The sequence below is a fragment of the Ceratotherium simum genome, chromosome 11, assembly GCF_057802395.1.
Source record: "Ceratotherium simum simum isolate JZ-2026a chromosome 11, ASM5780239v1, whole genome shotgun sequence".
Lineage (NCBI taxonomy): Eukaryota > Metazoa > Chordata > Mammalia > Perissodactyla > Rhinocerotidae > Ceratotherium > Ceratotherium simum.
The window spans coordinates 62,054,348-62,078,216 of NC_141910.1; the positions used below are offsets into that span (position 1 = coordinate 62,054,348).

The 23,869-nt window shown below is 38.8% G+C and overlaps 1 long non-coding RNA gene across 1 annotated transcript in view; it reads left to right on the forward strand.

Annotated features, from left to right (window-relative positions):
- Positions 1-23,869, forward strand: part of LOC147916021 (uncharacterized) — a 132,435-nt gene that overhangs the window by 85,496 nt on the left and 23,070 nt on the right. Inside the window, exon 2 of the long non-coding RNA XR_015553590.1 lies at positions 12,959-13,212. This is a non-coding gene — a long non-coding RNA (uncharacterized LOC147916021). The remainder of the gene's footprint in view (positions 1-12,958; positions 13,213-23,869) is intronic.

Consider the following 23,869-nt stretch of genomic DNA (forward strand, 5'->3'; position numbering starts at 1 on the left):
AGAAAAAGAAGAAAGATCTGAAAAGTCTCACTTTCAGTACAGGAAGTAGTTTATTTTACATTTTCATCACTGATAATTTTAAAATATATGTTCTACTCTCTTTTCTCTCTAAAGATAGCCATCATACTGAGAGTTAAGCTTTGTTTCCTTTTTTTATAAATAAAACCATTGCTCCCCAGTGAATCATAACCCAGCATAGTATTAAGTATTCAAGGTTAGGTATAGAAAGCTCAACAGTGTGGAAAATGTAAATACAATTTCCCATCTTTTCTGGCTTAATTGCTAGATAACAAGTCTCAGGCATTACTCAGAACCACAGCGGATGTGGGGAATCCTGAAATAGATTCTTTCATTTTGTCAGATCATGGATTGCAGTGGAGAAGGGCACAGCCTGGCAGATGGCTGATCACAGCTCTGTCTTGAGTCAGGCCCAGTAATCTCAGGTAAAAATGATACTAAAGCACCCTCCAGTTCTGGGTCATTCACTATCTAAGTAAGCAAGGAAGAAAAGCAGTTCAGTAAACATTTAAGAAGCACCTATTTTAGGTTTGGCTAATGAGGACGCACCACCATTTAAGGCACATTCTCTTATCTCCAGGGGATTAAGCTATATGTGAAGAGGTGGGGCATATGTATAATGAAGGAGAAATGTTGAAGAGTAACATGTGAGCAGTGGTCCTAGGCCAGAGAGGCCTATCTTCAAATCTGCATTTCCTACTAGTTAAAAAACCTAGGAAAAATTACTGGCCTTCTCAGCCTTGGCTTCATTTGCTCATCTGAAAAATGGGGTTAAAAGCAAAGTTGTTACAAAGATTAAAAAAGATAGTCTGTGGAAATCCTTTTAGCACAGGAGACATTAAGAATGTCAGTTTTTCTTCTTCTGTCTGATTTTGTTGTGGTGGTAGTAAAGTACACATAACATACAATTTGTCATCTTAACCATTTTTAAGTGTAGAGTTCAGTGGCATTACGTACATTCACGTTGTTGTGCAGCCATCACTGCCATCCAGCTCCGGAAGTCTTTTCATAGTGCAAAACTGAGACTCTGGACCCATTAACCAATAACTCCCTGTTCTCACCTCCTCTAGCCCCCAGAAACTACTATTCTACTTTTGTCTCTATAAATTTGATTATTCTAAGTACCTCATACAAGTGGAATCAAGCAGTATTTATCTTTTTGTGACAGGCTTATTTCACTTAGCATGTGTCATGTGTCATGTAGCATGCATCAGAATTTCATTCCATTTTTTTTTTTTTTTGTGAGGAAGATCAGCCCTGAGCTAACACCCATGCTAACCCTCCTCTTTTTGCTGAGGAAGACTGGCTCTGAGCTAACATCTATCTCCAATCCTCCTCCTTTTTTTCCCCCAAAGCCCCAGTAGATAGTTGTATGTCATAGTTGCACATCCTTCTGGTTGCTGTATGTGGGTCGTGGCCTCAGCATGGCCGGAGAAGCAGTGCGTTGGTGCTTGCCTGGGATCCGAACCCGGGCCGCCAGTAGCGGAGCGCACGCACTTCACCGCTAAGCCACGGGGCCAGCCCCTTCCTTCCATTTTAAAGCTAAATAATATTCCATTGTATGTTTATGCTACATTTTGCTTATCCATTCATCCACTGGTGGACACTTGGGTTGCTTCCACATTTTAACTATTGTGAATAATATTGCCATGAACATAGATGTACAACTATCTCTTCGAGACCCTTCTTTCACTTCTTTTGGGTATATACCTGGAGATGGAATTGCTAGATTATATGGTAATTCTATTTTTAATTATTTGAGGAACCAACATACTGTTTACCACAGCGGCTGTACTGTTTTCTATTCCCACCAGCAGTGCACAACAGTTCCAATTCTCCACATCCTCACCAACACTTGTTATTTTCTGTTTTCCCAGTGGTAGCCACCCTAATGGGTGTGAAGTGGTTGCTTGAGTCTTTGAAAGTGAGTGAGATCAATCTTAAATTAGGAGATTCAGGAGTTAAATGAGACAACAATCTAACATAATGTGCTAAGGAAGAGTTAGTTTTATATCTAATTTACTGGGACAGGCTGTATATGCTATGAGTGAACAGGGGAAGAAGTTTGGGGGCTGAATTTATTTAGGAAGGCTTCTTGAGGGAGGAAAGATTTCAGTTAGGAATTTACAAACTGGAAGAGTTGGGAAGGGCAAAGATGAGAGGCTTTGCATGTAGGATGGGAGGGTCCAGGCCCAGACATTAGAACAGGTTCAGTCATGTTTGAAGAATGATGAAGCGCTCAGAACAGGGGCAACCTGAGGAGTGAAAGGGCGAGGTGGGAAAGGGACAAGAACTCAAAGCTCGATGGTTGAGCCTTCATGCCTGGTGAGGGCGTTTGCCCTTTAGTCTGTGCTCTCCTGGCGAAAAGACTGATATGTAGCTAAGATGGCTCCGGTTTTAGTTAATTCAATACATATTTATGTTTTTCTTTTTGACAAGTCAACATTCCATTGGTGACTAAAAATTGTAACATGTGCTTTCTAAGGATAAAACCCTACTTGAGACATTAAGGCTCTGCTTTCATTTTTGTCCTTCCACAGACTTTTACTCTCCCATCTGGGTTGTCAGCTGGATATTTTGGAATAGGGGCTTATGATTAGATTCTAATTCCATCAAACACAGTCTATGTCTAATTCCTCTTCTGTGCAATGGATGCATAAACTATTATTAGAGTACAGTTTAAAATGCTGTAATTTTTTTTTGCAGTCAGGTGATCATTATCTCTGAAAATGAAAATGAAAGTTTCTGGTGAGAATTTCATTAGGCGTAACTAATCTATGCATAGTGAATGAAATGACTTCACATTTGGCCAGGCTGAGGTTTCATTAAGTGGTTATCAGTCCTTTTGGCCTGTGTGCTGGAGAGCCAGCTGCAGCATCCACAGAAGCTCCTTTGAGGCTGACCATGACGGAGGTTAGTGATTCTGGCTGTATAGTGGGTACTTTGCCTCTGTGTTAGGCTTTGGAAATCAGCTTGTCTGTCTGGAAAACAGACAAGAGCATCAGCATGGAATGATGGCTAGAAGCTCCCACTGACCGAAAGAAGCCTTGCAGGAGCAACCACTTGTAACGCCCAGATAAGCTCTTTTTCTTTAAGATCGTCTTGTTTTATACTGTACAATATACTGTACACTTAAGGCTCAGTTAGCAACTTTAAAATTTTAACCCAGCATACAATCACCGCAATTCAACAGTTTATAGGAGGCAAAAGTAAACAATTTTTTCAGCCTGAATAAGCTCTTTTTTTTTGATGTTACAGCTAAAATGGGTCTAACATGTCTAGCAGTGTGTTCAACACTTGATGCAGTGCATAGGGTGTGCACTGGTGCCTGCTCAGTTCAAACTGGGCCAGTGACCTAACACCATGAGGAGGGTGAACACACCCCTTGTCAGAGGAATAATGCCAAGAAGAGTGCCAGCAAATCTGGGCTTCATTCCAAGGAGTGACTAGTATGGGACAGATTTTGGATGCTGGGAGTCAAGGGGAAGAATAATAGTCCCGGGGCGAGAAAGAAGGAGAAAAGTGAAGAAAGAACTCAGAGACATTTGTCATCAGTGGGCTTGGAATGTTTACAGCTATTTTTATTGGCTGCCATGGAGCAGTCCATGGGGTTTGGGGTAGTCGTCCTGGTTTAAAGGCATAGATTTGAGCAGATACTCTTATAGCTGAGAAGGAAAGGGATTGTCTTTCCACCAAGGCGATGTTCACCAGTGGGTGTCTGATGGAAGAGTTGGGAGTATCTAATCCAGGAAATCCTAGTGAAGCCAGAAAGAACTGATAATACTGTAAGTACTCAGTAAGTGTTATATGAATCTGAGAGGACATTGTTAGAGAGGGGAGGGAGATAGGACAAGATACTGCTTCCTTGTGGGAAGTAGAAATATGAGCATGGAAAGGAATGGGATGTCCAAAATAGGTAGCACTCAGACTGAGGAAAAGGAGGGACAAGGACGCCTGAAAACACAAGTCAGGACTTGAGGGCTTGTAGGAAGTGTGTCAGTGAGGATATCTGTACAAAACCTCAGGAGGAATGGGACCTGAAGTTCCCGTGTTGTCCTATGACTGTTCTGTGTCCATTCCCTTCAAGTAGCGAAAGTCACAGTGAAAGAGTAGGGCATCATCTGTACATTCCTGAAAGGAATGGTGTGTGGTCATGTGGGGAACTGCTGAGGAGAGGACTTGGGGCGGGGAACTTGAGAGTGGCCTGCACCCCTCTGAAGGAACTTTCTGGGCCAGAGAGGGGGTCCGACTTTGTGTAGCCTAGAAGGCAGGACCAGGACAAAGGAGGAGACACTCTGACAATTGGAGCTGTCCAGTGCTGGTTGACAGGGAGCACCTGGGCAGGGGTTTACCCAGCAAGAGCTGGCTGCCCACTTATTGAAATGGCACACAGGGGAGGATGTCATCAGTCTGAAAGCTGGAGTAGTGACTATTAAGATCCTTTCTATCAGCTGGCTGTGCCCCCTGGAAGTAGGCTTCCTGGCTACTAGTGAAAAGGCAGGGGTTACCTGAAAGGCTAGACCACAGGAGAGAAGTTTCTGAGGGCTGGAATACAAGCAGAGGCTGGGAGAAGACTGCCTCTTGAAAGGTTCGCTTACAGAATCCCAAAGCTTCTCCCATTCCAGGGTGAGAGAAGACAGATACATCGGGAGTGGATCAGATGTTGCGGGTCAGAGCAGAAAGGGAATTGGGACATAAACAGAAACTGGAGTGAGAAGCCAGCAGCAGAGGAGGTCAGGAATGGAGCAAGTTCTAAGACAGGCCCTGAGAGGTGGTTCAGGATCTATACCTGAAGTCCCTGCTTATCCTCCAAAGTGCCCCTTTTTTGCTGGTTTTGGTGCCTATCACCAAGCGAGGGAAATTCCTAAAGGAACTAGACTGGCCTGGGACCCATGGTCCTCAGCCAACTGAATAGCAGTGGAAGGGCCCATACCCCAGCATTAGTGCAGCAAGAATGGTTGGGAGATGGAGAAGGCCTTTGGGAAACTCAAGTGGGAGAAGTGTATGGTGGTGTCCCTGCATGCTTCACAGAGATGGTTTCCCTATAAAGACTCCAATTCTTGGTATCTCTGAGTCATGTCCCACTCTTCAAGAAGCTTCCATCTAAGTAAGAGATTGTTTCCCTGGCAACCAGAGAGCTTCAGAAATTCAACAGTATACTTTTGTGGTGTCTTCGTAAACACCTTGATTATATCTAGTTTCTAAGTATATGTGAGCAATAAGAATGGTACAGGAAGTAAAGTTGGTTGAATTGAATGGAATTCTTTTCTTGCTTTGCCTCCTAAACAATACTTCTTTTCCTTTCTGGATGCTAATACTTTTGAGCCACAGAGCTATTTAATCATGAAGCTGAGAATGCTGGAAAGACAAGGTTAGTTTGCTAATTGAGGTGATATTTCAGTGCCAGATTGCTCTGGTACAATGATCACAGCTTTGGAGTTAGATAGACGGGGTCCCAATCCCAGGTCTCCCATGTACTAACAGTGTGGCTTTGGGTAAATCACTTAGCCTTCCTGAGTTTCTCCTTTCTCGTTTGAAGTTGGAGATGCTGTACCAATTTCACAGACTGTTGTAAGCTGGCCTATTTTCATCAAGGCCATCAGAAGTCAAGGAGAATTGTCCCAAGGAAGATTGTCAGACCAAGGTGAGTTCTCTCCTTTGGTACTATCAAGAGCTAGGCCATGGTAAAACCTGAAGTAAAACCATATATATCCACCAGTCCCATTACTGGAGTCTCTCATGCTAGTAGACTTCTAGATAAAATAGTCTAACATCTTTAAAGATGGAAAACTGAGGTCCAGAGGAGGAGAGTAACCCAGTGACTCAGAGAGTGGGTGGACACTGGACCCCATTTCTTTTGCTTCCTGACCCTGGTCTCTTTCTACTATGCTACAGTAATGGCACCTTGACTAAGGGAAAGGCTCTTAGCTAGGAATAAATAGTCACCAAACATTATTGAGTCTCTGCTTTCTATTTTGTGGTAGTTAAGAGCATGGGCTTTTGAGCCAGACTATCGGGCTTCAAATCTTAGCTCCAACATTTGTTAGAAGTATGACCTTAGGCAAGTTGCTTGTTTACTCTATGCCTCAATTTCCTCATCTGTACAATGGCATAATAATAGTACTTGTTTATGAAGGTTAAGCAAGTCGTTATTTTATATGGATATTTATATCTATGTCTATATCATAGGTAATATTTATAATTTCAGAGCAGCACTTGGCACATTATATATAAACACGTACAGCCGTCATTGCCATTGTCAGGCAGCCATATTGCCAGGCAGCAAAAACTAATTAAGGGATGATACATCTTGGTTTACGCCTATTGTCCTGGAATAATTTTAAATACTATTTCCTTTGACTCTTAAAAATGTCCCAGTTTGGGTAATAAATTAAATTGTCACTCCAGGTGTAGTGTGGGAAAAATCCACTGGTCAGTGAATCAAGAGACCTAGCTCTGTCTGAAAATTTTTGTGAGAATTTGGGCTTTTAACCTCTTTGCCTCCTAGTTTCTTCATATTTCAAATGGATATTTAGTCTAAATCCAATTTATATCCATGTCAACATCCAGTTTTTAGATGTCTACTATGTTGTTGTTACATGCCGTCAAGTCGGCTCTGACTCCTGGCAACCCTATGAATGAGTGACGTCCACAGTGTCGTGTCCTCAACAGCCTTGCTCAACTTCTGTAGACTCATGCCTATGGCTTCCTTTATAGAGTCAATCTGTCTCATATTTGGTCTTCCTCTTTTCCTGCTACATTCTACTTTATCCCAGAATTGTTGTCTTTTCTAAAGAATCCTGCCTTCTCATGATGTGCCCAATGTAGGACAGCTTCAATTTTATCATTTTTACCTACAGCGATAGTTCAGGCTTAATTTGCTCTAGGACCCATTTGTTCACCTTCCTGACCATCTAGGGCATCTGTAGAGCTCTCCTCCAACACCATATTTCAAATGAATCAATTTTTTTTTTCCTGTCAGGCTTCTTCCCTGTCCAGCTTTCACGCCCACACATAGTAATGGGGAATACAAGGGTGTGGATAATTTGGCCTTAGTCTCTAATGACATGTCCTTACACTTGATGATCTTTCCTAATTCTTTCATTGCTGCCCTTCCAAGTCTACTGTATACGTAACACTATTCAAAACATCTAAAGGTTTGCAAAGATCAATGGGACATACAAGTGGATGTTTGTCTTCACCAAAAAATTTTATTTTGATGGGATAAAAAACATAGTGGAAGTTGGGTAAGATGTACCAGAGATATATGAGGACATTCCGCCCTCAAGAATTTCATGGTTTAGTGGAAGATAGCATTAGAGATCAAGAGTCGTCACTAGGCAAAGTGTGCTGAGTAGTCAATGAGTGGGGAAGAAAGAGATGTAAGGTCATTCAGAGTTATATACTCAACCAAGACTTTTGGAGGGAAGAAAACTTCCTGGAGGATGTGGGCTTTGTGCTGGTCTTGAGAGAAGCAGTAGTATGTGAAGAGCATGAATTTGAGTTAAACAGAGTTTAAATCCTGGTTCTATCACTAGTTGTGTATTTTGAATACATTGCTTAACTTCGTGGAGCCTTTGGTTCCTCATCTACTAAATGGAGACCACAATTCCTTCAGTGACTTAAGTGTGGCAATAGATGCACCCCGTTAGATAATAAAAAATGGCAGCCATTACTTTTATGGTTGGAGATGACCTGAAAAGGCATTCTAGACATGTGGTCTGAGTGAGTATAATCACAGGCACAGGGAAGTAGAGAGGATGCTGGAAGTCAGTGCGTAGTGCTGTTTGCTGGAGTTGAGGATTTATGTTGGAGGCAGTGGGAAGTCTGAGTGGACTCAGACTCACCACTTGACTCATATGCATTTGTCCTCAACAAGGAATTTCTGACATTTTTGTAAGCCTGTTGACTTCACATGTTCTTGCAAATTAGATTTGACTGCCCTGGAAACCCTAGAAGGTTATTAAAATTTTGTTCAGAACTAGACTTGGGCTAGAAAAACCCTTTGACGCTTATCTATAGCATCTTAAGGCAGTATACTGTTAATCCAGAGGTCACACTGGTCATTAGCCAGGAAATGAATGTGACTTTTCATCTGGCAGTTGGGAAGCTCAGTGAAGAGCTGTCTAAGGCAGCTCCCCTTTTGGGATTTATGAGATAGTTTACATAAATCTGCATACTTACCAAAAGGCATCCTTAATGTGGTAGTGAAGAGCTAGATTAAATCACCAGCAACGCATTTCAAGTCCTGGACTGCAGGGCAGAGAGAGCCAGCCAGGCCTGATGCTGGAGGCTCCCTAAATGATTGATAAGGGCTGCTTGGGGGTAGCAGATGCTCGACCCCACTGGACTCCCAGGCTCAGGAAGGAAACAAGGAGCAAAATTTAGGAAAGACATCACTTATCAAATCTCTCTGCTTCTTTTTGGAAGAGTTCTCATTTCTTCCTCAGAATTGTAATACTTTCACATTGTATCCAGTCAGTATTGTATCTTCCTTGTACTTTTATTTTTAATAAAAATGATAAATATGACTCTTGTAATAAATATTAATATTATTCTAGAAACACAATTTATTTCTATTATTCTATTATTAAATTATATTAATACACATTAATCTCAATACTAAATATTTTAATAAATATGACTCATGTTGGGGGAGGTAGGTTAACTATTACAATTTTAGAAATGAGGACATTGAAGTTCAAAAATTTTAAGAAACTTGACACAGGCCCACAGCTGTAGATGATTGGCTTCTGAAGTGAATGTTCAGTTATTCATCTTGGTCAAAAGGTGATCCACTAGGAAAAGGTCTATGCAGGAAGACAGGAAATCTAAGTATTATTTCCAATGTCACCACTTCCTGGTCTTGTATCTTTGGGCAAGGCAGACTCTCTTCTGTAAAATGCCAATAACACTTGCTTTATGTATCTCACAAGAATATTGTGAAGATCATGTTAGAGAATGGATGTGGAAGCATTTCATAAGCTAAGAAGCATTATGTAAATAAATGCAAATGTAGACAATGTTAATTACTAAATTATGCACAGAGTCTTATTTCATTAATACTCCTACTGCTTTCTATAGCTCTTCTGGGAATTCTACTGCCAATTAGTGAAGGCCAGGGCAATTGGGTGGGCTTGTGTCTGTCATTTATACCATTGTGAAACATTTACTGTGTGACAGTCATTGTGCTAGACGCTGAGAACGCAAAGGCGAGTAAAATGTGAACCCCACCTTCCAGGACCTTACAGTCTGGTTGAGGGAGATAATGCTTAGCGTAATATATGATGATATAACTTCTAATCCAAAAATTTAGGTGACGTTTTGTGAATAATGATAAGAGCTAAGCACTATGCTATTTCCCAGGGATATAAAAATTAATAAGGCATAGTCTTTGTACTCGATGATCTCACACTATAATGCGGACACAGATAAGTAAGCAAACAGGGATAATGGCAAGCAAAGGCAAAGTGGCAGTGAAACGAGCAAGGACTTCAAATTCAGATAGAACATAGGTCCCAGATTCTATGAATCAGTTTTTCTACATGAAAAATGGAGCTAAAAATACCTTCTTAGTATGGTTGGGAACCTCTGCAACTTTGGAATTGAAAAAAAAAAGCTTCCTTTAAGGAGTTAAATAAGATATATACCAATGGTTCTGGCACAGAATAAGTACTGAAAAACCGTGGTATTTTCAAACAGTGATACATTTGGAAGTGGCAGTGTGTCTAACATACCACATGCAGCAGGTAGCATTTCTGGCTTACTGGTGGCTGATGGCATTTCCTGCCACCCCTCGCACGGCACTGACACGAGTCAGCCTCAGTGCAGTGTTATGTTCCTGGTAGATTAAGCTCCAAGGATCTGCATTCAGATCAGGGAATAGAATGCGTTTCGTTAAGGGGCATGGATTTCTTTAAAATATGGTCTTTCTATAGTTTAGACAAAACTCTAGATTCTTGTTTGATTTCCTTAGAGGGAAGAAAGATTGTAAATCTCCCCACCTTTATCTTCGGAGAATCTTTCCTTGGGCAGGAAAACGGGGACAGACTGTTGTTCCAGACGCTGGCTTTAGAAAGAATAATCTGTTAGTTGCAAAGGTCCCCAGAGACAGTGAGCACACGGATTGGCTCACCTATTGGGAACATGGCTGAGAGAGGCTGCATTTATTAACAGTTGCTGGATTCTTACAGCCAAGAAAGCTGCAGTGTGTTCATGCTTCTTCAATTTCTCAGTAGTACGTTGGGAGTTTCATTAAATTTATTCCTAAGTAATATTGTTTAGTTTGTTTTTTGATGCTATTGTAAATTGTTTTTATTTCAGTTGTCAACCACTGGGTTGCAAACTACCTCAAAATTTAGAGGCTTAAAACAGCAATTTTGTTTTGTTTTAATTTGTCTTGCATTTCTGTGAATAGACTTGGTTCAGCTGGGTGATTCTTACTTGGAGGTGCTCATGAGGTTGCAGGCAGATGGTGGCTGAGACGAGTCATCTGAAGGTTCAACTGGGCTAGACATACAAGACAAATCACTCACATGGCTGGCAGTTGATGCTGGCAAACAGCTCAGCTAGAATTATCTACTAAATGTGTCTACTTGTGGCCTCTTTATCCTCCAATTCAATCTAGAATAAATTTGGTAAGAATAGTCATCCTTGCCTTCTTCCTGATTTTAGGATGAAAAGCGTTCACTATTTTATCATCGGTAATGATGACAGGTTTAGGTTTCGTGTAGATGTCTTTCATTAGATTGAGGAAGTTTCCTTCTATTCTTAGTTTGCTGAGAGTTTTTCTTATGAATGGATGTTGAATTTTGTCATTGCTTTCTATTTGCATCCATAACAATTGTCATGAATTTTTTTCTCCTTCAGTCTATTAATTGTAAGTTACGTTGATTTTTGAATGCTAAGCCAGCATTGTATTCCTGGGATAAAACCCATTTGGTCATTATGTATATCTTTTTTATATATCAGATTCAATTTGCTAACATTTTGCTAAGGATTTTTGTGTCAATGTTCATGAGGAACATTGGAATGGACTTTCTTCTCTCTTTTTTTTTTTTCTATTGTCTTTGCCTTTTTCTTTTCAATCAGTATAATACTCAGAGTGACTTGAGAAGCACTCCCTTCTCTTCTATTTTTAAAAAAGATTTTGTATAGAATTGGCATTATATTTTTTAAAATGTTTGGCAAAATTCACCAATGAAATCTGGGACTGATCTTTTCTTTGTGGAAGTGTTTATAACTACAAATTGATTTAAGAAATAGATATAAAGCTATTCTTGTTTATTTCTTGTTGAATGAGCTTTCATAGTTTGTGCTTTTCACAGATTTGTCTATTTGATCTAAGTTGCGAAATTTATTGTCATGAACTTATTCAAAATATTCCCTTATTTTTACTTTAATTTTCATAGGGTCTGTTGTAATATCACTCTTCTCATTCCTAGTATTGCCAATTTTTCAATTAATTAATTCTTTAAATATGCCATCTTTGGATTATATTAAATTTTCTTTTTAGATTTTATGTTTCCTATTTAATTGATTTTCCTGTCTTATCCTTATTATCTCTTGTGTTCTGTGACCTTTGGTTTCAGTTTTCTTTTATTTTTTAGATTAAGGTGGAAGCTTAAGTCATTAATTTGAGAATTTTATTCTTTTTTAAAATATCCACATTTAATGTTATAAATTTCTTTTTAAGTACTATTTTTACTGCATCCCATATTTTTTGTAACTTTTTTTATTGTGGTAAAATATACATAAAATAAAATTTACTGTTTCAACCATTTTAAGTGTATAGTTCCGTGGCATATGTACATTCACAGTGTTCTGAAATCATCACCCCCATCCATCTCCAGAACTTTTCCGTCTTCCTCAATTGAAATTCTGTTCCCATGAAACACTAACTCCCTGTTCCCCCTCTTCTTAGTCCTTGACAACAATCTTTTTGCTTTCTGTCTCTATGAGTTTGACTACTCTGGGAACCTTATATAATAGGAATCATGTATATTTGTCCTTTTGTGACTGGCTTATTTTACATAGCATAATGTTTTCAAGGTTTGTCCATGTTAGACCATGTATTGAAATTTCCTCCCTTTTTAAAGCTGAATAATATTCCATTATATAAACACTTTGTTTATTTATTCATCTGTTGATGGACAATTGAGTTGCTTCCACCTTTTGGCTACTGTGAATAATGCTGCTATGACCGTGGGTGTACAAATACCTATTCAAGTCCCTGTTTTCACTTTTTTGGGGTATATACTCAGAAGTGGAATTGCTGGATCACATTGTAATTCCATGTTTAATTTTTTGAGGAATCACCATAGTATTTTCCATAGTAGTTATACAATTTTACATTCACACCAGCAATATACAAGGGTTCCAATTTCTCTACATCCTTGCCAACAGTTATTTTCTGTTTTATTGTTTGTTTGATAATAGCCAATTAATGGGTATGGAGTATATCATTGTGGTTTTGATTTGCATTTCTCTAATGACAAGTGACGTTGCAAATCTTTTCATGTGCTTATTGGCCATTTATATACATTATTAGGAAAAATATATATTCAAGTTCTTTACCCATTTTTAAATCAAGTTATTTTATTTTTTTGTTATTGTGTTGTAGGAGTTCTTTATATATTTGGAGTATCAATCCTTTATCAGATATGTGATTCGCAAATATTTTCTCCCATTCTGTGGGTTGCCATTTTACTCTGTTGTTAGTGTCCTTAGATGCACAAAAGTTCTTGTTTTGATGAAGTCCAACAAAATCTATTTTTCTTTTGTTGCTTAGGCTTTTGGTGTCTTGACCAAGAAATCATTGTCAAATCCAATATTATGAAGACTTTCCTGTGTTTTCTTCTAAGAATTTTATAGTTTTAGCTGTATGTTTAGGTTTTTAATCCATTTTGAGTTATTTTATTTTATTTTATTTTATTGCAAGGAAGATCAGCCCTGAGCTAACATCCGATGACAATCCTCCTCTCTTCTGCTGAGGAAGACCTGCCCTGGGCTAACATCCGTGCCCATCTTCCTCTACTTTATATGTGATCCTCCACAACATGGCTTGATAAGTGGTGTGTCAATGCGCTCCTGGGATCCGAACCTGCGAAGCCAGGGCCACCGAAGCGGAGCACATGCACTTAACTGCCGTGCCACCGGGCCGGCCCCTGAGTTATTTTTTGTATATAGTGTAAGGTAAGGATCCACCTTCATCCTTTCCCATGTGGCTGTCCAGTTTTCCCAATGCTATTTGTTGAAAAGAAATGTCCTTTCCCCATTGAATGGTCTTGGATCATTTGTTGAAAATCATTTGACCATATATGTGAGGGTTTATTTCTGGGCTCTCTATTCTATTCCATGTGTCTGTCATTATGCCACTACAACATTGTTTTTGTTACTGTGGATTTGTAGTAAGTGTTAAAATCAAGAAATGTGAGACCACCAAATTTGTTCTTCTTTTTCAAGGTTATTTTGACTATTTGAGGTTCCTTGAGATTTCATATGAATTTTAGGTGGACTTTTTTCTATTTCTTCAAAAATGTCATTGAGATTTTGATAGAGATTGCATTGAATCTATAGATCACTTTGGGTAATATTGACATTTTAACGATATTAAGTTTTCCAATCCATGAACAGCGGATGTCTTTCCATTTACTTGTGTCTTTAATTTCTTTTAGCAACATTTTGTAGTTTTCACTTTACAAGTTTTTTGCCTCTTTGGTTAAGTTTATTCTTAAGTATTTTGTTCTTTTTGATGTTACTGTAAATGAAATTTTCTTTATATCCTTTTCTGTTTGCTCATTTTTAGTATATAGAAATGCAGTTGATTTTTGTAAGTTTATTTTATATCCTACAACTTTGCTGAATTCATTTATTAGTTCTGAGAGGGTTTTTTTTGTGTGTGTGTGTGTGTAATCTTTAGGGTTTTCTATTCTAAAGATTATGATGTCTGCAAACAAAGACAATTTCACTCCTTCTTTTCGATTTGGATAACTTTTATTTATTTTTCTTGCCTAATTGTATTTGCTAGGACTTCCAGTACTATGATGAATTGAAGCGGTGGAAATGAGCATCCTTTTCTTCTTCCTGATCTTAGGGGAAAAGCTCTCCATCTTTTGCCATTGAATATGATGTTGGCTGTGCATTTTTTATAAATGACCTTTGTTATAGTGAGAAAGTTTACTTCTATTCCTAATTTGTTGAATATTTTTATCATGAAAGGATATTGAATTTTATCAAATACTTTTTCTGCATCAATTGAAATGATCATGTGTTTTTTTATCCCTTCATTCTGTCAAAGTGGTGTGCTCATTGATTGATTTTTGTATGTTAAATTACCCTTGCATTCCAGAAATAAATCTCACTTTGTCTTGGTGTCTAATCCTTTTAATATGCTGTCAAATTCAGTTTTCTAGTATTTTCTTGTGGATTTTTGCATCAATATTTATAAAGGATATTGGTTTGTAGTTTTCTTTTCTTGTGGGGTCTTTGTTTGGCTTTGGTTTCAGCATAATGTTGGCCTCGTAGAGTGAGTTAAGAAGTGTTCCCTTTTCTTCAATTTCTTGGAAGAATTTGATCAGGATTAGTGGTAATTCTTCTTTAAGTGTTTGGTGGTATTCACCAATAAAACCATATGGTCCTGAGATTTTCGTTTTTGTGAGATTTTTGATTACTGTTTCAATCTCCTTACTAGTTATAGATATATTAGGATTTTCTATTTCTTTATAATTCAGTGTTAGTAGGTTGTGTGTTTCTTGTATTTTGTCCTAATCATCCAGGTTATCCAATTTGTTGGCATACAATTGTTCGTAGCACACTTTTAAATTTTTTTACTTCTGTAATGTTGGTAGTAATGTCCTCCCTTTCATTTCTGATTTTGGTTATTTGAATCTTCTTTCTTTTCTTCTTAGTCAACCTAGCTGAGATTTTTTTCAATTTTGTTGATCTTTTCAAAGAAGCAACTCTTGGTTTCATTGATTTTTTCCCACTGTTTTTCTATTCTCTATTTTCTGTATCTCTGCTCTAGTCTTTATTATTCTTATTTATCTGTATTATTATTTCCTTTCTTCTGATAGCTTTTGGCTTAGCTTGCTTTTTTTTTGTTCTAGTTCCTTAAGTTGTAAAGTTGGTTGTCAACTTGAGACCTTTCTTCTTTTTTAACGTAGGCATTTACAGCTATAAATCTTCATCTTAGCACTGCTTTCACAACAAGCCATAAATTTTGATATGTTGTGTTTTCATTTTCATTTGTCTCAAGATATTTTCAAATTTCTCTTGTTATTTCTTAATTGATCTATTGGTTGTTTAAGAGTATGTTGATGTTAAGCAAAATAAGTCAGACGGAGAAAGTAAAATACTGTATGATTTCACTCATAAGTGGAAGATAAAAACAATGAACAAACACATAGATAAAGAGATTAGATTGGTGGTTACCAGAGGGGAAGGGAGAAGGGAGGAGAGCAAAAGGAGTAATAGGGCATATGTGTATGGCGATGGATGGTAATTAGCCTTTGGGTGGTGAACATGGTGTAGTCTACATAGAAATCGAAATGTAATGATGTACACCTGAAATTTATATGATGTTATAAACCAATGTTACCTCATTAAAAAAAAAGAATGAGTTGTTAATTTCTACAAATTTGTGAATTTAGATAATAAAGTCCTGCTTAGTTTATCTAAATCTTTGGTCATTTTTTGTGAATCCTTACATACTAATGACATTTGGCAACGCAATGTTTTTCCATTGAACACCTAGGAATAAATCTATCAAAGTATGTGTAAGACTTTAGTAGAATATTAGAAAACACTAATGAAGGGAATAATAATAATAAAAAAACTAAGTAGATAAGTAGATAGGAAGTTATACCATGATCATGGAAAGACTTTTAGTATGAAGTTGTCACATAATACTTGTCCAAATACCAAAATAATGTTTTACAAAATTCAAGAAGCTTATCTCAAAATTTATGTGGAAGGATGAAAGAGCAAGGGGAGTCTGGACAATTTTGAAGAACAGTTATGTGTGTTGGGAGTGTGGGATGAAGGAGATTGCATTCCTAGATGTTAAGATGTATTATAAAGCTAGTTAACTTAGAATCATGCTGTTCGATTCAGTAGCCATGAGCCACTGTAGCTATTTAAATTAGTTAAAATAAAAAAAATTTAAAATTCGGTTCCTCAATCATGCCAACTACATTTAAAATACACAAAGGTCATAAGTAGCCAGTGATTACTGTATTTGATGGTGCAGATTGTAGAAAATTTTCATCATTGTTGAAAGCTCTATAGTAGAGTTTTGATTTAGACAGTGAAAAATTGGCAAAGGAATAGACAAACTAATGGACTAGACTAGAAAATGTAGAAATAGAGAGCTCATTCAGTAAACTTGGCTTGTGACAAGTGACATTATTAATCAATGAGGCAAAAGAATATGGTGCTGGCATGCTCAGATATTCATATGGGAAAATGTATACAATCATATCCCAACTCTATTCCACATAAATAAATTCCAGATAGAATTAAAAATAACATGTAAAACAATGAAAATAGTAAATCATAAACAATGCTAATTGTAAGATATAGACAGAAGTAATGTGTGCAAAAGATATAGCCAACAACAAAGATGACTATTCCACAGCTCTTAATAATTTCTACAATTAAATATGAAAATAACCAATCCTATGGAAAATGGGCAAAGGATTTGAACAGGGAATAAATGGAAGAGTAAGCCCCAAAACAATAAACATACGAAAGAACGCTCAAGCTTATTAATAATTAGGAAAAATGTAAATTAGACAACAGTGAGATACTATTTCACATTTGTCTTATCAGCAAAAGTTTTTTATAAAGTTTTGTCAGTATATCCTGTAGTGTCAAGGGTATGGAGTAAATGGAACTTTAATACACTGTTAGTGAGATTTAAGTTTGTATAATCACTTCGGAGAAAAAATTGGCAATTTCAAGTAAAGTGGAAGATACATACACCCTTTGAGCTTGGAGATGCGTTATCAAGGAACATTCACACACATGCCTAAGGAGATCTGTACGCAAGAATCCTCATGGCAGCATTGTTTTTAAATGTAAAAAACTTCATGACCTACATGTCCAGAAACAGGATAATGGACAAATACATTGTGATATAGTCATGAAATGGAATAATATACCACAGTTAAAAATCAATGAATGGAGCTACAAGACACAACATAGACTAATTAAAAAAAAAACACAATGTTGATCAAATAAAGCAAATTATAGAAAGATATGTATAGAATAATACCATTTGTATGCATCTGAAAATATTCAAAACCTTGCTCTATTTCATTTATGGAGACATATACAAGTAGCACTAAAATAAAACACTATAGGAGGATAAACAATAAAACCAAGATAGTGGTTAATTCCTGGGGGTGGTGAGAAGGCAATGAGTTTGGTGTGGGGTTCACATGGAGCTTCTGTTTTTTTTATTTCTTTAAAAGCAATCTGAAGGGTATATTGCAAGATATTGGGGGTGTAAAAAAATAAAGGACTAACATGTATTGGGTACTTAGCCTACTTGAGAGTAAGTGGAAGAGCTGGGACTTGAACCCAGGTAATCTGGCTATGGAATTTGTGCTTTTTTTTTTTTTTTTTTTTTTTTGTGAGATCAGCCCTGTGCTAATATCTGCCAATCCTCCTCTTTTTTTTTTTTTTTTTTGCTGAGGAAGACTTGCCCTGGGCTAACATCCATGCCCATCTTCCTCCCCTTTATATGGGACGCCACCACAGCGTGGTGGCGCACCAAGCAGTGCGTCGGTGTGCACCCAGGATCCGAACTGGTGAACCCCAGACCACCACAGCGGAGCGCGTGCACTTAACCACTTGTGCTACGGGGCCGGACCCTGGAATCTGTGCTTTTAACAGCTTCACTCTCCTGCTTTTTGTTGGGATTTGATAGAGTTGGGTAGCGTATAGAAAATTAAATCATTGATTGATTCATATATAGAAAAATTCATTGTTATTTTCTGCAACTCTATGTTTGAGCATTTCATGAAACAAAGCAATATAAAATACAGTGGTTAGAGCAGGTGATTGAAAAGAAATAGTGTTTTATATGTACTTTAAGTTATAAGTGTTACATATTTACCACATTGAATGGAATTGGGTCGCTCCTCAGCCTTTTCTCTTGCCGCCTCTGCTTGTGCTCTAAACGTTGGTGCTCTCTAAGGTCCTCCCTCTGTCTCCATCTCTTCAATCACCACATGCTCACGGAATCATCTCAGCCAATTCCAATAAAACAATAAAACGTGGTAGAATACTCAATAATGATCACAGAATGAATAAATAAATAGATTCATTTTCCACCTTGATGTAAATGATAGATGACTTCTAGATATATATCTTCTGTTTGGTGCTCTGTCTCCTGACCCAAGGAGATAGCTACAGCCCCCAAATCCAAGAGTTTACTTCCATGGCTCCTGGGTATTAAAAATGTATTCAAAACTGAACTTATCTTTATTCCAAAATTTATTTCTCAATGAATGAAAACATACCTACCCTGTTGCCCCAGCCACAAGCTTTGGGTCACTACAGGTCTCTTCCTTTTCCATTCCTGTTCACTTTCTGTCAACTTGACCTGTTCATCTTTCAAGTTGGTTTATTCTTCTTCATCCACACTGCCATGTATCAGCATCATCATCACACTTCTGATTACTTTGACATCCCTATAACTGGTTTGTCTTAGACTCTTGCCTCTTCCAATCCATTCTTTATACTCAGCCAGTGTGACATTTGCATAAGGCAGCTCTGATCTGTTCACTTCACACCTCCTCCCTAAGTTAGCTCATCTGCTCATAATATCAATTACCACCTGCACACAGATGATTCATATATATATATATATACAAATATGTATATATGTATGTATTTCTCTATATCTCAGAACTCAGTGCCTAATTGACATTTCTACTTAGCTCTCTCAATATCAGCTAAATCTCAGCATATTTCAGACTGAACTTATGTTTTCCCCAAGCCTGGTCCAGAGTTCCCATCTCAGTAAATGACAGCACCATCCACCCAGTTGTATAAGACAGAAACCTCTCTCACTTATCAAAGTCTTATTATTCTGATACCTAAGTCTTCAAATCTGATTCTTTCACTTATCTTTACTGCCGTTATCAAAGTCCAAGTTACCATCATCTCTTTCCAGTCTCAAAACTGGTGTCCCCAAAGGCTCTCATGTCTCCCTTACTCCATTCTCCACACTACAACAAGTCTTTTCAGAAGCCAAATTGCATCATGTATCTCTTGCTTTTCCCCTTGTATATACCCAGATTAAAAACCTCCCTAGATTCCTTCTACTCACACAACGAAGACTAAAGTCCTGATCATTGGATACAGGGCCCTGGATAAGAAGACTCCTTCCTATTTCTCCAGCCTTACCTCTCTTCATACTCACTTGAGCTGCTGGGGCTCAAGACACTTCTTTTTTAAATCTTTCAGTCAAGCCATGTGGCATCCCTCCTCAAGATCTTTGCTCAAGTTTTTTCCATTCTCTGGAATTCTCTTTTTACCACTAACTTGCTTTCCTTAGTCATGGCTACCCTTCTTTCAGATCTCAGGGCATTGCTGCTTCCTCACAGAAACCTCACAGCACTATGCATGTCTCTTTCACAGCACCAATGCATTTGCAATATTACATATGTGTCGTAGTTTTTGTTGATATTTGACTCTCCCATTAGATAGCGGGCATCTCCAAGAAAGCTTAGTTCCAGATTTTATTTACTATTTTTAAAAATCCCAGCATAGAAAGGTATCTGGCACATAGTCCTTTAAATCTTTAATAAGCATTAGTTGAATGAATGATTGAATAACTGCTGATATTACTTGAGTGCTTACTATGTGCTAGGTATTGTATTAATCACTCAGTGACTCCCTATTGCTCTCTAGATGAAATACAATTTCCTTAATGTAAGAGTGATGCTCTTCATGATCTGGCCCATACCTAGCACACCAGCCACATTTCTCAATGTTTCTCAATTTCCTCCTTTTTAATTCTCAGCCTCTTTTCTCCAGGCATATTAAACTCCTGGCATTTTCCAAACATGTTATATTTCCTCCTCTTGGCTTGCGTATACTTCTTCCTATAAAGCTTTCTCACTAATCTGGCCAAATTTTACAAAATTATAGAAACTAGCTCTGACTTTCCCTTTATGAGGCAGGTTTCTCTGAACTCTCAGGTAGTATTTCATGCCCTCCCACATTACCCTATTCTCCCATAATTAGTAGTACTCTTTATTTTCCATTGAAATTGATCATTTACTTCTCAGTCTCTGGATGGGAAGTTTTGTTAGCGTTGGGATTCTGTCTCATCTATCACTGTATCCTCAGTGCATAGCATGGTGCCTGGCACATAGTCAGCACTGAGTAAATAGTCACCACTGAGTAACTAAATGAATCAGACTTCTTTGTGGCCTCCAGGAGGGCTACAGCTTGCTTTGAGGCAACCTATAGGGCACTGCAGAAAGGCTCTCTAGAAGCTGCAGGAGCCTCCATGAGTGATATTACTCCAACAAGGAGCCAGAGAACTAGATGCCTATTCATCTTGAATAACTCAAGTCCTTCCACTCAGTCCTGCCACACTGGAATGGACTTTCCAGAGTGAATGGACTTCCTCTCCAGCGGGATTCTCTGGCAGGGATAACTTGCTTGGGTCACTGAGTAAATGAGTAGGGAATCTTAATATTTCTGGTATAGGTCAGAAGCGTGCTCAGAATGAGCATGTATCTTCCTTGCCTCTTTTAGCCCCCTCTTTTTTTTTTTGCATTCCTGAACTCAAACAAACGTGCCGTCCATTGCCTTGTTCCTATGGGGTCTTGCTTTCAGTTAACTATTTACTCCTTTAGCTAGGACTGGTACCAAGGACTGTTAAACCCCAATGTCCATGGCATTAGTTATAATCCAATACTGCCACAATTATCATGAATTTTTCTCTGTTTACATGTGCTAATAGATTTAGCCTGGGAGTATGTATGTATTTTAAGACATATATTGAGGATCTCAGAAATTCCAGTGATCTTTAATATCCTAAAAGGGTTGACTCTTGAAGGGCAGAATTCAGATGTCATTCCTAAGTTGTAGGGGATGTTTCAGACTGAAATGTCTCTGAAGTCATTTCAAGGACCACCCCTGCCTGGAAGCCTCTTTATGGCTGTGGCAGTCATGGACATGTTCTGCTCAAGGTCCCCTCTCCAAAAAAAGGACTCTACTCAACTGTGAGATGTGATTAGCTGACAGCTTCCATCTATTAGCTTTGTCAGGATCTGCTTTGGCTCTTGTTGTGGTCATGCTATTCTAAGGTTGGATTCTGGCCAAAGGCTGAGCAAAGCAGTGGTACAAGGGCCTAGCCATTTCTGCCCATTTTGGGATTTCTCTGATGGGCAATTTTTGTTTTGGAGGTCCCTGTTGGGCTGGCAAAACATTATCAGATTGGCATCTCCCTAATAGCTCTCCCTGTCCAATCTTGCTTCTTTCCCTTTCCTTTTACAGATATCACTTGTTAATAAGTCTTTGCACTCAACACTATATCAATGTCTACTTCCTTGAGAACTCAACCAGTGACATTGGCTATATAGAGTTAATAATTCCGGTGTATGCAGTAGGTATCTGGGTAGCATGATGGGGGGTTACAGGGCAAGGGTGGGGAAGTGTGGCTACTGTCATTGCTTCCCTAACTTTGGATCTTGACAAGCAAAATTGAAGTGTAGAGAGTCTGTTGGGGGCAGAAACAGCATAGGCAGACTCGGGGCTGTCACTGGTTTGACTGTACTCCAGGATGCATTGTGTTTGACACAACTCCAGGACTGTCGTGGAGACAGTTGAGTCTAGAAAGGTAGTTTGAGGTCAGCCTTGGATATTTTGGAAAGAGTTACTGCATTGGAAACAAGGTCATGCTTAATGTACTTTGTGGGATTATCTGGTTTTGGCCCACATTGGATTTGTGCATTAAGTCTATCTAAGCAGAAGCTAATTAATAAGCAGGTATTTTGTATTTGGGTTTACCTTGGAAATTTGATTTTTAAATATAGAATTAAGTGGGAGGAGGAAGCACATTTCAGGCTGTGGGGACAGCTGAGTTAATGCCCTCTGATCCTCTTAGAGCCTGTCAGCTTCCTCCCTTGCCCCAAACCCCTAGATTCTTTAGGGATGATACAGGGGCAATGCTCTCACCAAATGCATACTACATTCTAGGTGGGGCTCTTCTCTGAGTTCCTTCTACTTCCTGACCTGAGGAATGTAGCTGAATAAACATATAGAATGAGACCTGAAATTAGGATTGCCAGATTTAACCAAAAACAAAAACAAAAAACCCATAAAATATATTTATATACACACACATATATAACATGCTTATACTAAAATATATTCATTGTTTATCTGCAACTCAAATTTAACTAGACATCTGGTATTTTATCTGGCAATCCTACCTGAACCCTCTCCTCTCTGCCTTCACTTTGGGAGCCTAGATCCTGTCTCAAAGGAAACCAGGCCCTTTATGGCCCTTCCCTCACTTCTGGACTTCCTTTTGTCCCTAGTTTATTTCCAAAGTCAGAGCTTTGACTCCATACCACTGAGCCCCCAATACCAAAGGGCTCCACCAAAAGGTCTTCAGAAAACCCCCCTCTCTGAGCCACCATGGCACCTGCACTTCCCTCATAGCAGAATTATAGCAGGGTAATTCAGAGCAGTGGGCTGAACTCTGCAGACCTGTGCTTGCACTGAGTTAGGCTACTTCCTCTCTGAACGATCCTGGGAAAGTGAGCAACCTCTTTGACTTTGAGTTTCTTCATCTGTACAACAGTGTCAATACAATACTTACCCCTGGTGTTCCTGAGAGAGTTAAATGCAATAGGCCTACCCCTCGTACAGCTTTGGCTGTTGATGGTGCTCAAGTCACGTGAGCTGCTGCTCCAGTGACCCTTCTTGCTTGTCTGCCTCAGGACAAGGTCTCCTGCATGGTACAAGCCTAACACCAACTTACTGAATGAGTTAATGAATGTATGCCTCTGGGGCTGCCTGGACCCCACTGAGGAAAATGGGTGGGGTCTAGGATAGTTTGTTGGTCTAAGAGGCTCAGGAAACAGTCAAACTCAACAGGTAGGCATGAGCCCTGGAGCTGGACAGGGTTCAGGAGGAAGTAGGACAAGAAAAGAAGTGGCACTATACCTAGTGAATCTACCAAGTGGCTTGGAGGGCCTGGGTAGAAGAACAGATATGGAAGAAATCTCTGGAACTAGGGATGAGAATGGCCAAACAGAAGCCAAGGCAGTTGTGGCCTCTAAAAGATCCCAAGAGAGTCTGCCATATTCTCTTAAGTCAATACAAATAGTACACCCTAAGACAAGCCTGATTACTCTCAAATGTTTAAAAGACCATTTCTGGTCCCATAACCTTCCCCAAGGTAAATTGTTTCTGCCTAGGACAACCTATAATTTGTTATCTAAACAGGACACTTTTGAGAGTGAAAGGGGTACTATTAATAGTTATGTTGAGATATCAGGCTTACAGTGAAACTCTCCTGGGCTACCTGGGAAGAATGCTCACCATATCTCTGGCCAGGGCACCTCTTTTTGCAGAGGGAAGAAGCTTGGCTGTCCTTTTCAAAGAGCTATCAAGACTTGAATGTTAATTCCTTAGACCCTTCCTTATAAGGTGTGGTATAGGGATTTCCAGAAGCAGGGAGGAACTGTGGTGAGCTGCCTAGGCACTTGACTAGGGGAGGCTACAGCCTGGCTGGAGAATACAGGGCTCCGATTAATGCTTGCTATTATCCTCCTCAATCACTTAGCAAGTATTTATAGATTGCCTATGTACTTCA